The sequence below is a fragment of the Macrotis lagotis genome, chromosome 4, assembly GCF_037893015.1.
Source record: "Macrotis lagotis isolate mMagLag1 chromosome 4, bilby.v1.9.chrom.fasta, whole genome shotgun sequence".
In the NCBI taxonomy this organism is placed as follows: Eukaryota; Metazoa; Chordata; class Mammalia; order Peramelemorphia; family Peramelidae; genus Macrotis; species Macrotis lagotis.
In genome coordinates, this window is record NC_133661.1 from 157,604,068 (window position 1) to 157,616,780 (window position 12,713).

General features: G+C 37.8%; 1 pseudogene; it reads right to left on the minus strand.

The window, feature by feature from the left end:
* Positions 1-2,822: 2,822 nt before the first annotated feature.
* On the minus strand, positions 2,823-3,647 carry LOC141520070 (putative monooxygenase p33MONOX pseudogene; annotated as a pseudogene).
* Positions 3,648-12,713: the final 9,066 nt, after the last annotated feature.

The window sequence follows — 12,713 nt, forward strand, 5'->3', positions numbered from 1 at the left end:
ATCCTGGGTGAATTTTTTAATCTTTTTGAGACTGTTTTCTCATCTGTAAAAGATTGAAATGGGCTATCTCCTCCTCATCACCCTGGAGATTTCATAGCTACTTACAAAGCCCAACTCAGTTGCTACTTCTTTCCTAATCTCCTCAGTTATTAGCACTTTCCCTCTCAAAACTATTTTGTACATACTTTGTATTTGCTAGCATAGATCCATCCTATTCTCCCTTTCCCCTAGTAGAATTTAAGCTCCTTGGGGGCAGGGATTGTTTCATATTTGTCCCTAATACCCCATAGCATCTAGCACAGTATCTGCTTAATATATCTTTGTTGAAAGGCACTGAGCCAGACAATAGAGATAGGTTTTATAGTGAAACAAGGCACACAATCAACTTTTCAAATTTCCCCAGAGCACACAAATGTTTGATTTGAGTTCTGGTGACATGATTCTGTGACTCTGTGTGTGTGTATGTATGTTTGTGTGTGTTATGAATGAATGTATATGTATGTGTATGTAGGCATTTTGAGTGTGTGTGTGTGTGTGTGTGTGTGTGTGTGATGATTGAGGTTGTATGTAAACATATTCATGGGAAGATGGATGGATGCTGGGATAACCTTGCCTCCCTTAGTTCACAGGTATAGACTTTCATGGCCTGGAATAAATCCTATGAGCTCCATCATAGTACTTGGAGCCAGTTGTATGAGCCATAAGCCCCAGAAGGATCAGTGCTTCATGGGAATTCTCCATGAAGTAAAGGGGCTGTCAGCAGGGTGAGCCCAAATGTAAACCTTTGTGATTCATATCTACTTAGGGAAGTATTTTTCCAGTCCTTTCTAGATCCTGTTTACATTTCTTCTTTTTCACTCTAAGGATTGCTACTTTAGAAATAACCCTCCAAGACTAGACTAGTGATAAAGCTCTTTAGGGTTTTTTTCCAATTACAGATACACTAGTGTTTATTAGTCTTTGAGGCTCTTTCTCTTCTCTTTCATCCACCCTCTTTCTGATTCTGTACACTCATTTTTTTATCATATTCCTGATACCCTTACTTATTGGTGTTGCCTTCAAAATAGCAACTTAGCAGTGAAGACTTATGTTCAAGAGTTCATAAGTTCAAATCAGCTTCAAACATTTACTAGCTGTGTGATCCTGGGCAAGTCACTTAACCCTATTTGCCTTAGTTTCCTCATCTGAAAATGAGCTGGAGAAGGAAATAGCAAAACTCTCTGGTATCTTCATCAAGAAAAATCTCAAATGGGGGCTGCTAGGTGGTGTAGTGGATAAAGCACCGGCCTTCAAGTCAGGAGTACCTGGGTTCAAATCCGGTCTCAGACACTTAATAATTACCTAGCTGTGTGGCCTTGGGCAAGCCACTTAACCCCAATTGCCTTGCAAAAAAAAAACACCTAAAAAAAAAAAGGCTTGCAAACCTAAAAAAAAATCTCAAATGGGGGTGACAAAGAATTGAAACTCTCCTCTAAATGACCTTATATTTACTTACCTGCACATATGTTGTATATAGAATGAGAATAAGGGCTAGTTTTCATTTTTTTTCCTTTCCCGTATTCCCACAGTTCCATACACTTAGAGATAAAATAAAATATTTCCATTAAAACAAGGAACTCTCAGATGAGGGAACTCTCTTTTCCAATACAAACCAGTTCTTATTCTTCAGCTTATAACTGACTTTGAGATTTGGAAGGTTGAGTGATTTACTCTAAGTTACATGGCCAGTATGTAAGGTAAGATGCTCCCAGATGAGATTTGAAGTCTCCTTGATTGCTTCTCTACCCACTATTCTACACTGCCTATCCTATGAACAAAATACTGAACAAATGTTTATTGAAAAAGTGATCTTCAATCCTTTATTTAAGATATATTTCTTACCTATGTGCCTAAAAGATTAGACCTTATTACTGTTGACCTAAACAGGGAAATGAATCAAAGGCTTGCAAAGGGATGTTGAAACTCTTAATTAAGTCAGTGTAACTTTATTGGCTCATCTGAAGTGAGATTGATGTCTGAGTGGAGTTTTGGGTATTGTTTTCTAGAGATTAAGTACAAGTGAGAGCTAAATAAATAAATAAATAGTAAACAAACAAACAAATAAATGCCTGTTAAATTACATTGAATCTGTTGACACTATGGTGGTGGTGAGTGTTAACAACCATGTCCTTGGGTATGTCATTGATCTCTTTGTGCCTCAGTTTCTTCATTCATAAAATAAGTGCATTGGACCAGGTGATTTCCAGGGTCCCTTCTAACTCTTTTGTATTCTGTGGTTCTATGCTCTGGTAATGATACTCCAAGAGTATTTCTTTTTTTTAAATTTTATTTATTTTCATCCATATACATGTGTATTTTTAAGTTACAAAATTTCCTTCCATCCCTCCTTCCCACCCCACTCCCCTCAGTGGCAAACAGTTAGGTTAGCATTGTACATGCATATTTTGATAGACATTTTTTTTATCTTGGATATATATGCAGAACAAAGTCTACTAGGTTTTATTTCCCTTGTCCCCTACAATTTAGTTCTATAGAGCAGTAATTGACTGTGGTCAACTGTACTCTGAGAAGTTATTTAAACTAACTTTGGGACATTACAGAATACATCTTCCTGCATTAGAAAGATTTAAGTTTTGTTACAAATATTTACAGAAACAATCACCAACTCCCCAGAAATATTATCCTCAGTAGAAATGTAAATGAATGACATCTTTCCTATGTCAAGTGCAAGGTGGATGAGAAGAAATAAAAGTGTAAGATACTCTCTCTACATAATAAAAGTTCATCAGGGAAAACAACATAGCTCATATGAAAAGGGAGGTTTAGAACCCTGTAGGTGTCAACACATTCATATCCCTTGGTTTGAGGTTATGGGTCCATGGAGATTGTTTCTTTCCTTCCATCCCTGGAATTTACATCTTAGTTGGCTTGAAGGTTGCTGGGTCATCTGCAGTTTTAGTAGCCTGAACCTGAATAAGTTCCACTGGTTATGGCTTCTAATTACCTCTGTAGGATTGGACACTGAGTCATATTTCTGAAGGATTCTTGATCCAAAAAGGCTCCATTTTTTCAGATGAGGGTTTGTCTCTGTCTCTGTTCCCAGCATCCAATGCTGCTGATGTCTAGGCCAGGTAAGGAAGTAGAAGATCCACGAGAAAACCAACCTCTGGGCTTTTGCTTGGGAGAAGAATGGAGTGTACTACTTGGAGTGTACTGGGCTGAAGCAGTCTATCTTCTTTTGTCATATCTCCAAATTTATGGACCGCCTCCACCATGCAGTAGTACTTGGTGGTGAGGCCTTTATGGGGAGTGTACCTTGTGTCTCTCAACCCTGCCTGCTGCTCAAAGTGCTGTATACTCTCTTGTGTCTGCTTTGTAATTAGAGAATTCATGATGACATGCATAGCCTTGGCCTCCACCACTGGGACCTTGTTCATTTGGTCATTGGAAGCTGAGGGGGTTGTGGAGAAATTATTGTCTCCCTCCTCAACCTTGGAAAGCTGTGGGTACTTCCAATCTGGGATGACCAGCTTTTTCCACAGAATTTTACTGCACTTGACAGATGAAGGTGAAGTCATTGATGTGAGATCCTCTAGGACATCACCATAACTGAATGCCCGATGCTACATTCCAATTGGCAAAGTCATCTTGCCTGTACTGTGCTCAATGGCAGGCACATCTGGCTCTCTGGATGATGCCATGAAAGACTATGATCCAGATGTTTCTCTAGATAGATATCCAGAATTCTGATTCCCACAGTAAATGTCTATGGAGCAAAGATGTCAAAAGGGAACATTGTGCACCTAGTGATGACACTAGCAAAGGGTCCCAAGCAGCTCTCATGCAGAGGTTCTGCAGACAGTTGGGTCTCCGTGAGGATGGGGGGAATGGATGGGGGGAAGAGACCATCTGCAGCTGGAGGCTCCAGCACAGACAGGAAGCTGAGACTAACAAGGTTCCAGGGCCCTGTCACTCCCTAAGCATGGGGGCGAAGCGAGGCCATGATGCAAGTAACACCAAGACCCAAATGGACCTCAGTTGGCAGAGGTACAGTCAATAAACATGCTTATAGATTAGTAATTTTTGGTATGAGGAATTAGGATTAAGAGAAAGTGATATATAAGAAATGCATTTTATAAAGTATTCATCAGATTCTGAAGGGCTGGGGTTTTGTGTGCGTGCGTGTGCGTGTGCGTGTGCGTGCGTGTGTGTGTGTGTGTGTGTGTGTGTGTGTGTGTGTTTGGTTTTTCTTCTTCTGGATGGGGATGATATAGTACATAGTCAGTCTAATACAGTTGTCCTAACTCTCTGGACTGCCAAGAGTAGTTGCTTCCATCAAGGTTATTCATTTCACAATGTTATTGATTTGTACATTGTTCTCTTAGTTCTTTTCCCTTTGCTCAACATCAGATCCCATAAGTCATCCCATACTTCTCTAGAATCCAACCATTTATGGTTTCTTAGAGGACAATATTATTCCATTAGTATCCATGTACCATAACTTGGTTTAGCCCTTCCCCAATTGATGGTCATTCCCTCAACTTCCAATTCTTTGCCACTACAAAAAGAATTGCTATGAATATTTTGGAACTGTGTAGGACTTTTTTCTTTTTTATAATTTTGTCTGGCTATATACCTAGAATTGGAATTGCTGTTGTCAAATGCTGGTCATTTGAAAACTGTCCATTCATATCCTTTGACCATTATAAATTTGATGGAATTCTCTATATATTTTAGAAATGAGAGCTTTATCAGAACTCCTAGTTGTGAAGATTGTTTCCCAACTTTCTGCTTTCTTTCTAATTTTGGCATCATTGATTTTATTATGCAAAAACATTTTAATTTAATATAGTCAAAATCATTCAGTTTTGGAGTTTATTATGTGCTCTAATTCTTGTTTGGTCATAAATTTATCCCCTTTCCATAGATCTGATAGAGCATTTCTTGGTCTATTAATTTATCTATGTTAAAGCTCTTTATGTCTAAATCCTGCACCCATTTTGACTTTATTTTTGTATAGGGTGTGAGATGTGACTCTAGGCCTCTTTTTTGTCATTCTAGTTTCCAATTTCCCCAACAATTTTTGTCAAATAGTGAGTTCTTATCCCACAAGCTGATGTCTTTGGGTTTGTCAAATAGTAGATTGCCGTAGTCATTTACTGTGACTTCTCTTGAACCTGTCCTAATCCACTGATCCATCACTCTATTTCTTAACCAGGCAGTTTTGATGACTGCTGCTTTATAGTATAGTTTTAGACCTAGTAGAGCTAGGCCACCTTCCTTTACATTTTCTTTTCATCAGTTCCCTTGCTGTTCTTTCCTTTTTGTTGCTCCAGATGAATTGTTACTATTTTTTCTATCTCAATAAAGTATTTATTTGATAGTTTGATTGGTATGGCACTGAATAAGTAATTTAATTTAGATCCAAGAGTATTTCTAGCACTTGTAGGATCAGCCTCCCATACCATGGCGACATCACTCTATGACAGTGGTGATGGACAAATGTTAGCTCATGGTGGTAAGATTCTAGTAGCCAAGTAAAGTTTTAACAGCTGGAATTTTGTGCCACGAAGACCACAGTGGGGAGGAAGTGTGTGTGTGTGTGGGGGGGGGACCTGAGGAAGACAGATTGGCAAACAGCCTCTAGAAATATACAGAGGTGTTCACAGAGTGGAAAGAGAATTGTTGAAAAGCATAGGCAATGAATTTAAAATGAAAGTGTGCATATCAATCCTGCCAACTGCAAGGGCTTTGATTGGGACTCCTTTCCCCCCTCCCCAATTTTTGGGAATTTCTTACTACTCATAAAGTATTCTATTGAACATGATTTCTTCTACCTAGTCAGGAATCAAAGGCAACAGGTATTCATTAAGTACCTTCTAGGTTCCAAGAATTTTTTTAGACCTTGGGTATACAAATAAAAAAGTAAGACAGTATTTACCCTCAAGGAGCTTATATTTTACTAGGCTCTCATACCTAGGAGGATGTTGATGCCATCAACAAAGAAGAGAAATTGGCCAGAGAAGATTTGGAAGGAAAAATTATGAGTTCACACTGATTGAGTTTGAGATAACATTGGGAGATCTAGGTAGAGATATATCCACTGGGTAATTGGAAATCCATTTATTTAGGAGAGAGATTGAGACTGAATTTATTATAATTTAAGAATTCTAAGAAAGAAAAAGTAGGGGAGTAGAAGAGTTTGCCAAAGGAGAATGGAGAGAGAAGAAAAGAACTGAGTGTAGAACCTTGGAGGAATATTCACCTTTAAGAAGAATTATTTTTTAAAGATTTAATAATTCAGGGGCAGATGGGTGGGACAATGGATAGAGCACCGGCCCTTGGAGTCAGGAGGACCTGAGTTCAAATACGACTTTAGACACTTAATAATTACCTAGCTGTGTGACCCATTGCCTTGCAAAAACCAAAAATAAATAAAGTTTAAAAAATATTTAATAATTCAATCAATGTAATGACCAACCATAATCCCAGGAGACTGAAAAAATAATTGATTATTAATTGAAAAAAAAGTTGAAAAAAGAGGTATTAGGAGGAAGAATAGACTAGTCACTAAAGTTGGGAAAAACTGATCAGACAGGTAAGAGAAGAATAAGTAGGGAGGAATGATACCAAATACAAGGGAAAAGAGTATTAAGGAGAACTCTAAATCTTCCAACTAGTAAAGCAACTCTTTCTACAACATAGTGATCCAGCTACTGCTTGAACATTGTCAGTGATAAGAAGCTCACTCTTCTGAGATATACCTGTTTCATTGCTGAATAGTTTTACTCATTAGAAAGTTCTTCAATGAGGACAAACAAAAACTGAATCAAAAGAGGATAAATGGGTTCATTAAACAAAAAGACCACTCACTGTAACTACCAGAAAAGAATACCAGCATCTCAGTTCTTTGCTTCCCTTCACTGGTTATAATAAAGTCAGAAACTCTTAGATCTGAACAAAAACTCAGCAAGACAAATTATCTCTGAATCCAATCTTAGATTTTTTTTGATTCTCTAAAAGAAATTGACCTTTATTCAAGAATGATCCCTTAAATTTGTGTAATGCTTTTAATATTTCAAAATACTTTCAGACTCATGATCTCATCTTTCCTTTTAATCATCTTATTAGGTCAGTGGGGCAGGGATTATTATTCCTATTTTACATAGCAACATACTAGTTTATAAATATAGTGGATATATTACTCTCCTTCTCTCCTCCTACTAAAGAAAGTAAGAGGCATATAACAAAAGTAAGATCTGTTAATGTGTTAAAATGAAATATAAAGATCAGTTAATTATTCATTTACAAATTGTGAAGTTTCCAAAATGGAACTGGAAAAGCAGCTGACCATTGTTTGACCAAAGATTGGCCATGTTCCTGATGACTTTTAAAACCAAAATCTCTTGCCTGCCATGGAGGCAACAAATACACATACACATGGAGTGTAACCCCTGGTACTTTACAAGAAGCCAAATAATTGGGGATGGTAAGAGATTTTCTCTTTTCCTACATCCCTGCCCCCCCTACCACCATGGTGTCTTGCAACAATCCAGGAGAAAATATTGCATCCAATAGGGAACACAAAAATGCAGATATAGACTTTTGTTGGCAGAAAGAAGTTTCAAAAAATGTGCCTTCTAGTCCCAGAGAATAAAACCTATTATAGATTCAAATGAGAATTAATCCTGGAAACTGAGAGTAAAGTTGTGGAGAACTAGGGGGAACTAAGAACTGGGGTTACTAAACATACATCGGAGTTGCTGTACTTAGAGTGGGGAGCACTGTGAAGCCACCATGAGAAAAAAAGTTGGAACCCTGCAGTACTGGAGAAGTGAACTGCCTTCAGGGAGTTTACAGTCTACTGGGGGAAGGAGGGGATAGATTGTGCAGATTAAGAAACATAAAGTATATCCATGCAAAGGTGCGGGACAGTTATGTGTTTGGCCCATGTAGGTTATATGTGTCCACATATAGGTGCCTAAAGTGGTTGTCAGGGAGCCAAGAATAGAAATCTCTAGAACTTCCCCTATTCTTTAAGGGACACTGATTTTCTCTTGAAGAGGAGGCAGGTGGTTAGGACCAGAGGTTGACCACTTTGCTATCCTCAAAGAGAGGTTGTAACATGTTACAATTCTATCTATTTTCTCTCTTAATATTATTAGCCTGGGGGGGAATAATTTTTAGATTCAAACTGAGTTCCTTATTGCTATCATTTAACATCCCTAGCTATAGAACCAAGGCTTGATTGTTTCCAGCAGATACTATGTCCATTATGAAAATGCATAGCAAATAAACAATCCCATTCATCCAAGTCCATAGCAAAATAGAAATCAGAGGAAATGAATCTATGTATCCATATGGAATAATACAAAGTGAATGAGTTCTATTAAGAGAGTGAGATAACTCAGTGAGTTAAGACAGAGAAAAAGATAGAGATAGAGATAGATAGATAGATAGAGAGAGAGAGAGAGGCAGAGAGAGAAAGAGAGAGAGAGACAGAGACAGAGAGAGAGAGAGAGAGAGAGAGAGAGAGAGAGAGAGAGAGAGACAGAGAGAGAGATGGAGACAGAGAGAGAGATGGAGAGACAGAGAGAGGGATAGACAGAGAATTTTAGATTTCACCCTAGAGGAAAGAGTTTTCTCTCTTGAAGCTAAAAGCCAGAAGACCAGAATCTTTTTTTCTCAAGTTCTCACTAACTCCATCCCTCAAACAAGGGCAGGAGCGTTGAATAATCCATTTCCATTAATGAGGAGAGTCGCATAAATGAGCTTCAAGGCTCCAGTTCTAGTCACAATAAGGACAAAATAAATTTAATATTGTTGGAGAACAGTGATAAAACCTCATGAGGAATGCTAAGCTTTGATTGGAGCTAGAAATTTTGAGCATGTTTCAGGCACATCTCTATCTGAAGATATGGAAGCAAGAAATGGAATGTTGAGTGTGGGGGAACAGGCTAATTTGGCTAGAATGTAGAATGCAAGAGAAGGAGCAATGTGTTATTAGTCTGAAAGATAAGTTGGATACATTTTGTGCAAGATTTTAAATGCCAATCACAGGTGTGTGCAGTTTCTCTTAGAGACAATGGGGGCTTCTGAAGTCTCTTGAGCAGCCTTATGACATGGTTAGACCATAGGGTTCAAATCTTCCCAAATATTACAAATGCAGAAGTTTTATTTCACTGGTTTCAGGTTGTTACCATCACACTCATTTCCAGTGTCCCTAGTGAGGTGAGGATAGGAAGATGGCAACTTCCATTTAAGCCAAATGAAGCTATGAGTGCTGTGCAATTCTCCAGGACAGAAGCCTCTACCCAACCTTTCACCAGCCAATCCTAACTGAGCTTTGAGCGAAAACAGCCTGAATTGTAGATCACTGCTTTCCTGATTAAAGTGGATGGTTCAGGAATGAGCAGCTAGGCTATGGAGCTCTTAACCACAATTACCCGCAGCCCCCCAATTCTAGGAGCTGACCCAGAAACAGCAACCAAGACCCATAATTTCCAGATTGGGTCTAGACCAAGAGCAACTTCAATGGCGAATCAGAGAAATGCAATCAATTCATCTTATTCCTTGGCTCCTGAGGACATTCAAGCCACAGAGTTCACCTTCCGTTGGGTGCAACTAAGTCACGTGTGGCTTCCCTCTGGCAAATTGTGTTCCCAAAATCCTTTCGGTTCTCCTCAATATGCTCCCCTCATCACACACTTGATAGTTTCCAATCGGTCCAGGCTCTCCGAACCTATGTGGCTCTTTGCCCATTGTCTGAGTCATGCCATTCCCTTCCCCAAGGACCACTGCTAAGTGAGAAGTGGGGCTCAAGCCAGGCAATCTGTACAGATAGCTGCAGGATGCTTTACCACAAGAAATGGGAAGAAAGGCCTAAAATTCCTGACACTTTGCTAGCTGCCTTGCCTACCCAAAGTAGGAAGATAAGCAAATAAGCAGAACAATTATTTCATTCCTTCTGCTCTGTTTTAACTTTTGTATTTGTTTCCTCTGTGCTTTCCATAGTATTTGGCACATAGTATTCCCTTACAAATGTTTTTTTTCATTAATTAATTCTTCAGTTGGGTATATTTATTCTCCCCTTTAAATTAACCTTTTTTCCCCTGGAGTTGTCTGTCATCTCTCTCCCTAAACATCCTCAACTGTTAATTAGATTTGTGGACAGTCTTCTGTGTCTATGTTGCTTGAGAAAAAGCATGTGAGATTTTGAAGGATACTGGGAAGAGTCTTAGAAACATTGAGGGACTTTGATGGCTCAGTTCTCCTCTCCTCCCCCTTCTTCTTGCCCTTCTCCTTTCTTCCCCTCTCTTCTCCATTCGTCCCCTCTCCTTTCTTCTCTTCGCCCTCTTCTCCTTTCTTCTCTCTTCTTCCCTCTTTTTCTTCATGTTTCTCCCCTCCTTTCTCTTTTTAGCCCCTCCCTTTAGAATCTAGAAATTTGTTTTATTAACCTGTTGAGTTGATGTATTTCTATGCCAAACTTTGTTTGTGTATATGTGTGTGTGTGTGTGTGCACGCGTGCACATGCCCAGCTTCAAGCTTTTGCATAGACCTGTATTCAACTTTATTTAGATTCAGATAAAAGTGAGGTTCATTTGATACCAGTTCCCCACTCCCTTAGTCAGTGTTTGGATTCTTTTCTTCCTATGCACTCCAGATATCCTCTTTTACCTCTTCTTTCTCCTTTCTACATTAATATATTCCTATTACTTTCCCATATCTCTCCTTTCTAAAGCACTTAGAACAGAACCAAGGTCCTTTGGTTTTCTTATTTAACTTTCTCCATTCATCCTTTGAAGACATTAAGGTTTGGAAAGGACCCTTGTTTTATCATCTCCTGTAAGAATATTAGTACTATTATCATTATATAGTACCTTCCAATATTGTTCAAATAAACGTCCCTTGCTAGGTCTGTCTTGATTGTTGTGTTTGCATTTCAATGTTCCTTCTTAGCTTTGGTCTTTTCATCAAAAATGTTTGATGGTATTCTATTACATCAAGGGTTACATTTTGTTTTCTGTTTGTAGGATTATACTTAGCTTTATAGAATAAGGTATTCTTTTAAAAAATTTATTTACAGCAAAGGAGTTAAGAGTGACTTGCCCAAGGTCATACAGCTAGGCAATTATTAAGTGTCTGGGGTTTGATTTGAACTCAGGTCCTCCTGACTCCACGGCTGGTGCTCTATCCTCTGCACCACCTAGCTGTTCCTGGAATAAGTTATTCTGATTGTAAACTTGTATCTTTTGTCTTTGGGACTACTGTATGCCAAGATTTCCTTTCATTTACTATAAAAGCTACCATGTATCATCCTGACTGCAGTTTCTTGGTCTTGAACTCTTTCTGAATGTTTGATTTATTATTATTATTATTTTTGTTTTTAAATATGGAAGCTCTGGATTAGGACTTTTTCTTTTGGGGTTTCTTTCAGGAGGTGATTCTATATTTATTTTGCTCTCTGTTTTTAATATTATTTATTTATTATTAGCATTCTTTAAAAAATTTTTTAAGTTCCTAATTCTTTCCTTTTTTTCAACCTTTTTCTCACTCATTGAGAAAGCAAGCAATATGTCAATTGTATATGTGAAATCATGCAAAACAGAGTTCAACATTAGTCATGTTGCAAAAAAACCCCAAGAAAATGAAAGGGAGAAAATTATACTTCATTTTGCACTAGAGTTCATCAGTCCTCTGTCTGGAGACCTTGGTCTGGTTTTTTTTTTTTTTTTAGTAAGGCAATGGGGTTAAGTGACTTGCCAAAGGTCACACAGCTAGGTAATTATTAAATGTTTGAGTACAAATTTGAACTCAGGTACTCCTGACTCCAGGGCCAGTGCTCTATCCACTGCACAACCTAGCTGCCCCGAGATATTGGTTTGAATCTTAACTTTTATATTTACTAGCTTGTGTGACCCTGGGTAACTAATTTAACCTTAATCCCTCTGTGCCTCACTTTCCTCTTCTATAAAATAGGAATAATTGTATTTTCACTATCTCTCAGGATTAATGTGAGGAAACCCTTATAAATGGATGACCAAATAAAGTATTTATTAAGCCCTTTATGAAACCCTTACTATATAGATTATATATAATATATATATATACAAGCATACATGCATATCTATATATACATATACTTACCCATATATTCACACTTACATATATACATACACACTTACACTTATATGTTCTAAGCCCATATTTCTGTTATAAGTAGCTGGAAAATTCAGTCTTTTTTTGAATGCTATTTTTATTTTATTTTTTCTAATTATATGGAAAGATAGATTTCAACATTCATTCTTTTTTTTAAGCTTTTGAGTTCCACAATTTTCTGCCTCCTTCCCTCCTGTCCTTCCCTTCCCTATGACAGTGAGTAATCTGATATAGGTAATACATGTACATTCATCTTTAATATATTTCCATATTAGTCATGTTGTGAAAGAAGAATTAAAATTAAAGGGGAAAATCACAAGAAAAAACATAAAACAAGTTTTAAAAAGTGAAAATAGTATGGTTTGGTCTGCATTCAGACTCTATAATTTTTTCTCTGGATGTGGATACATTTTACATCAGAAGACTTTTATAATTGTCCTTGATCACTAAAATGCTGAGAGGAGCTAAGTCCCTAACAGTTGATCATCACACAATGTTGCTATTAATGTGTACAAAGTTCTCCTGGTTCTGCTCCCTTCATTCAGCATCAGTTC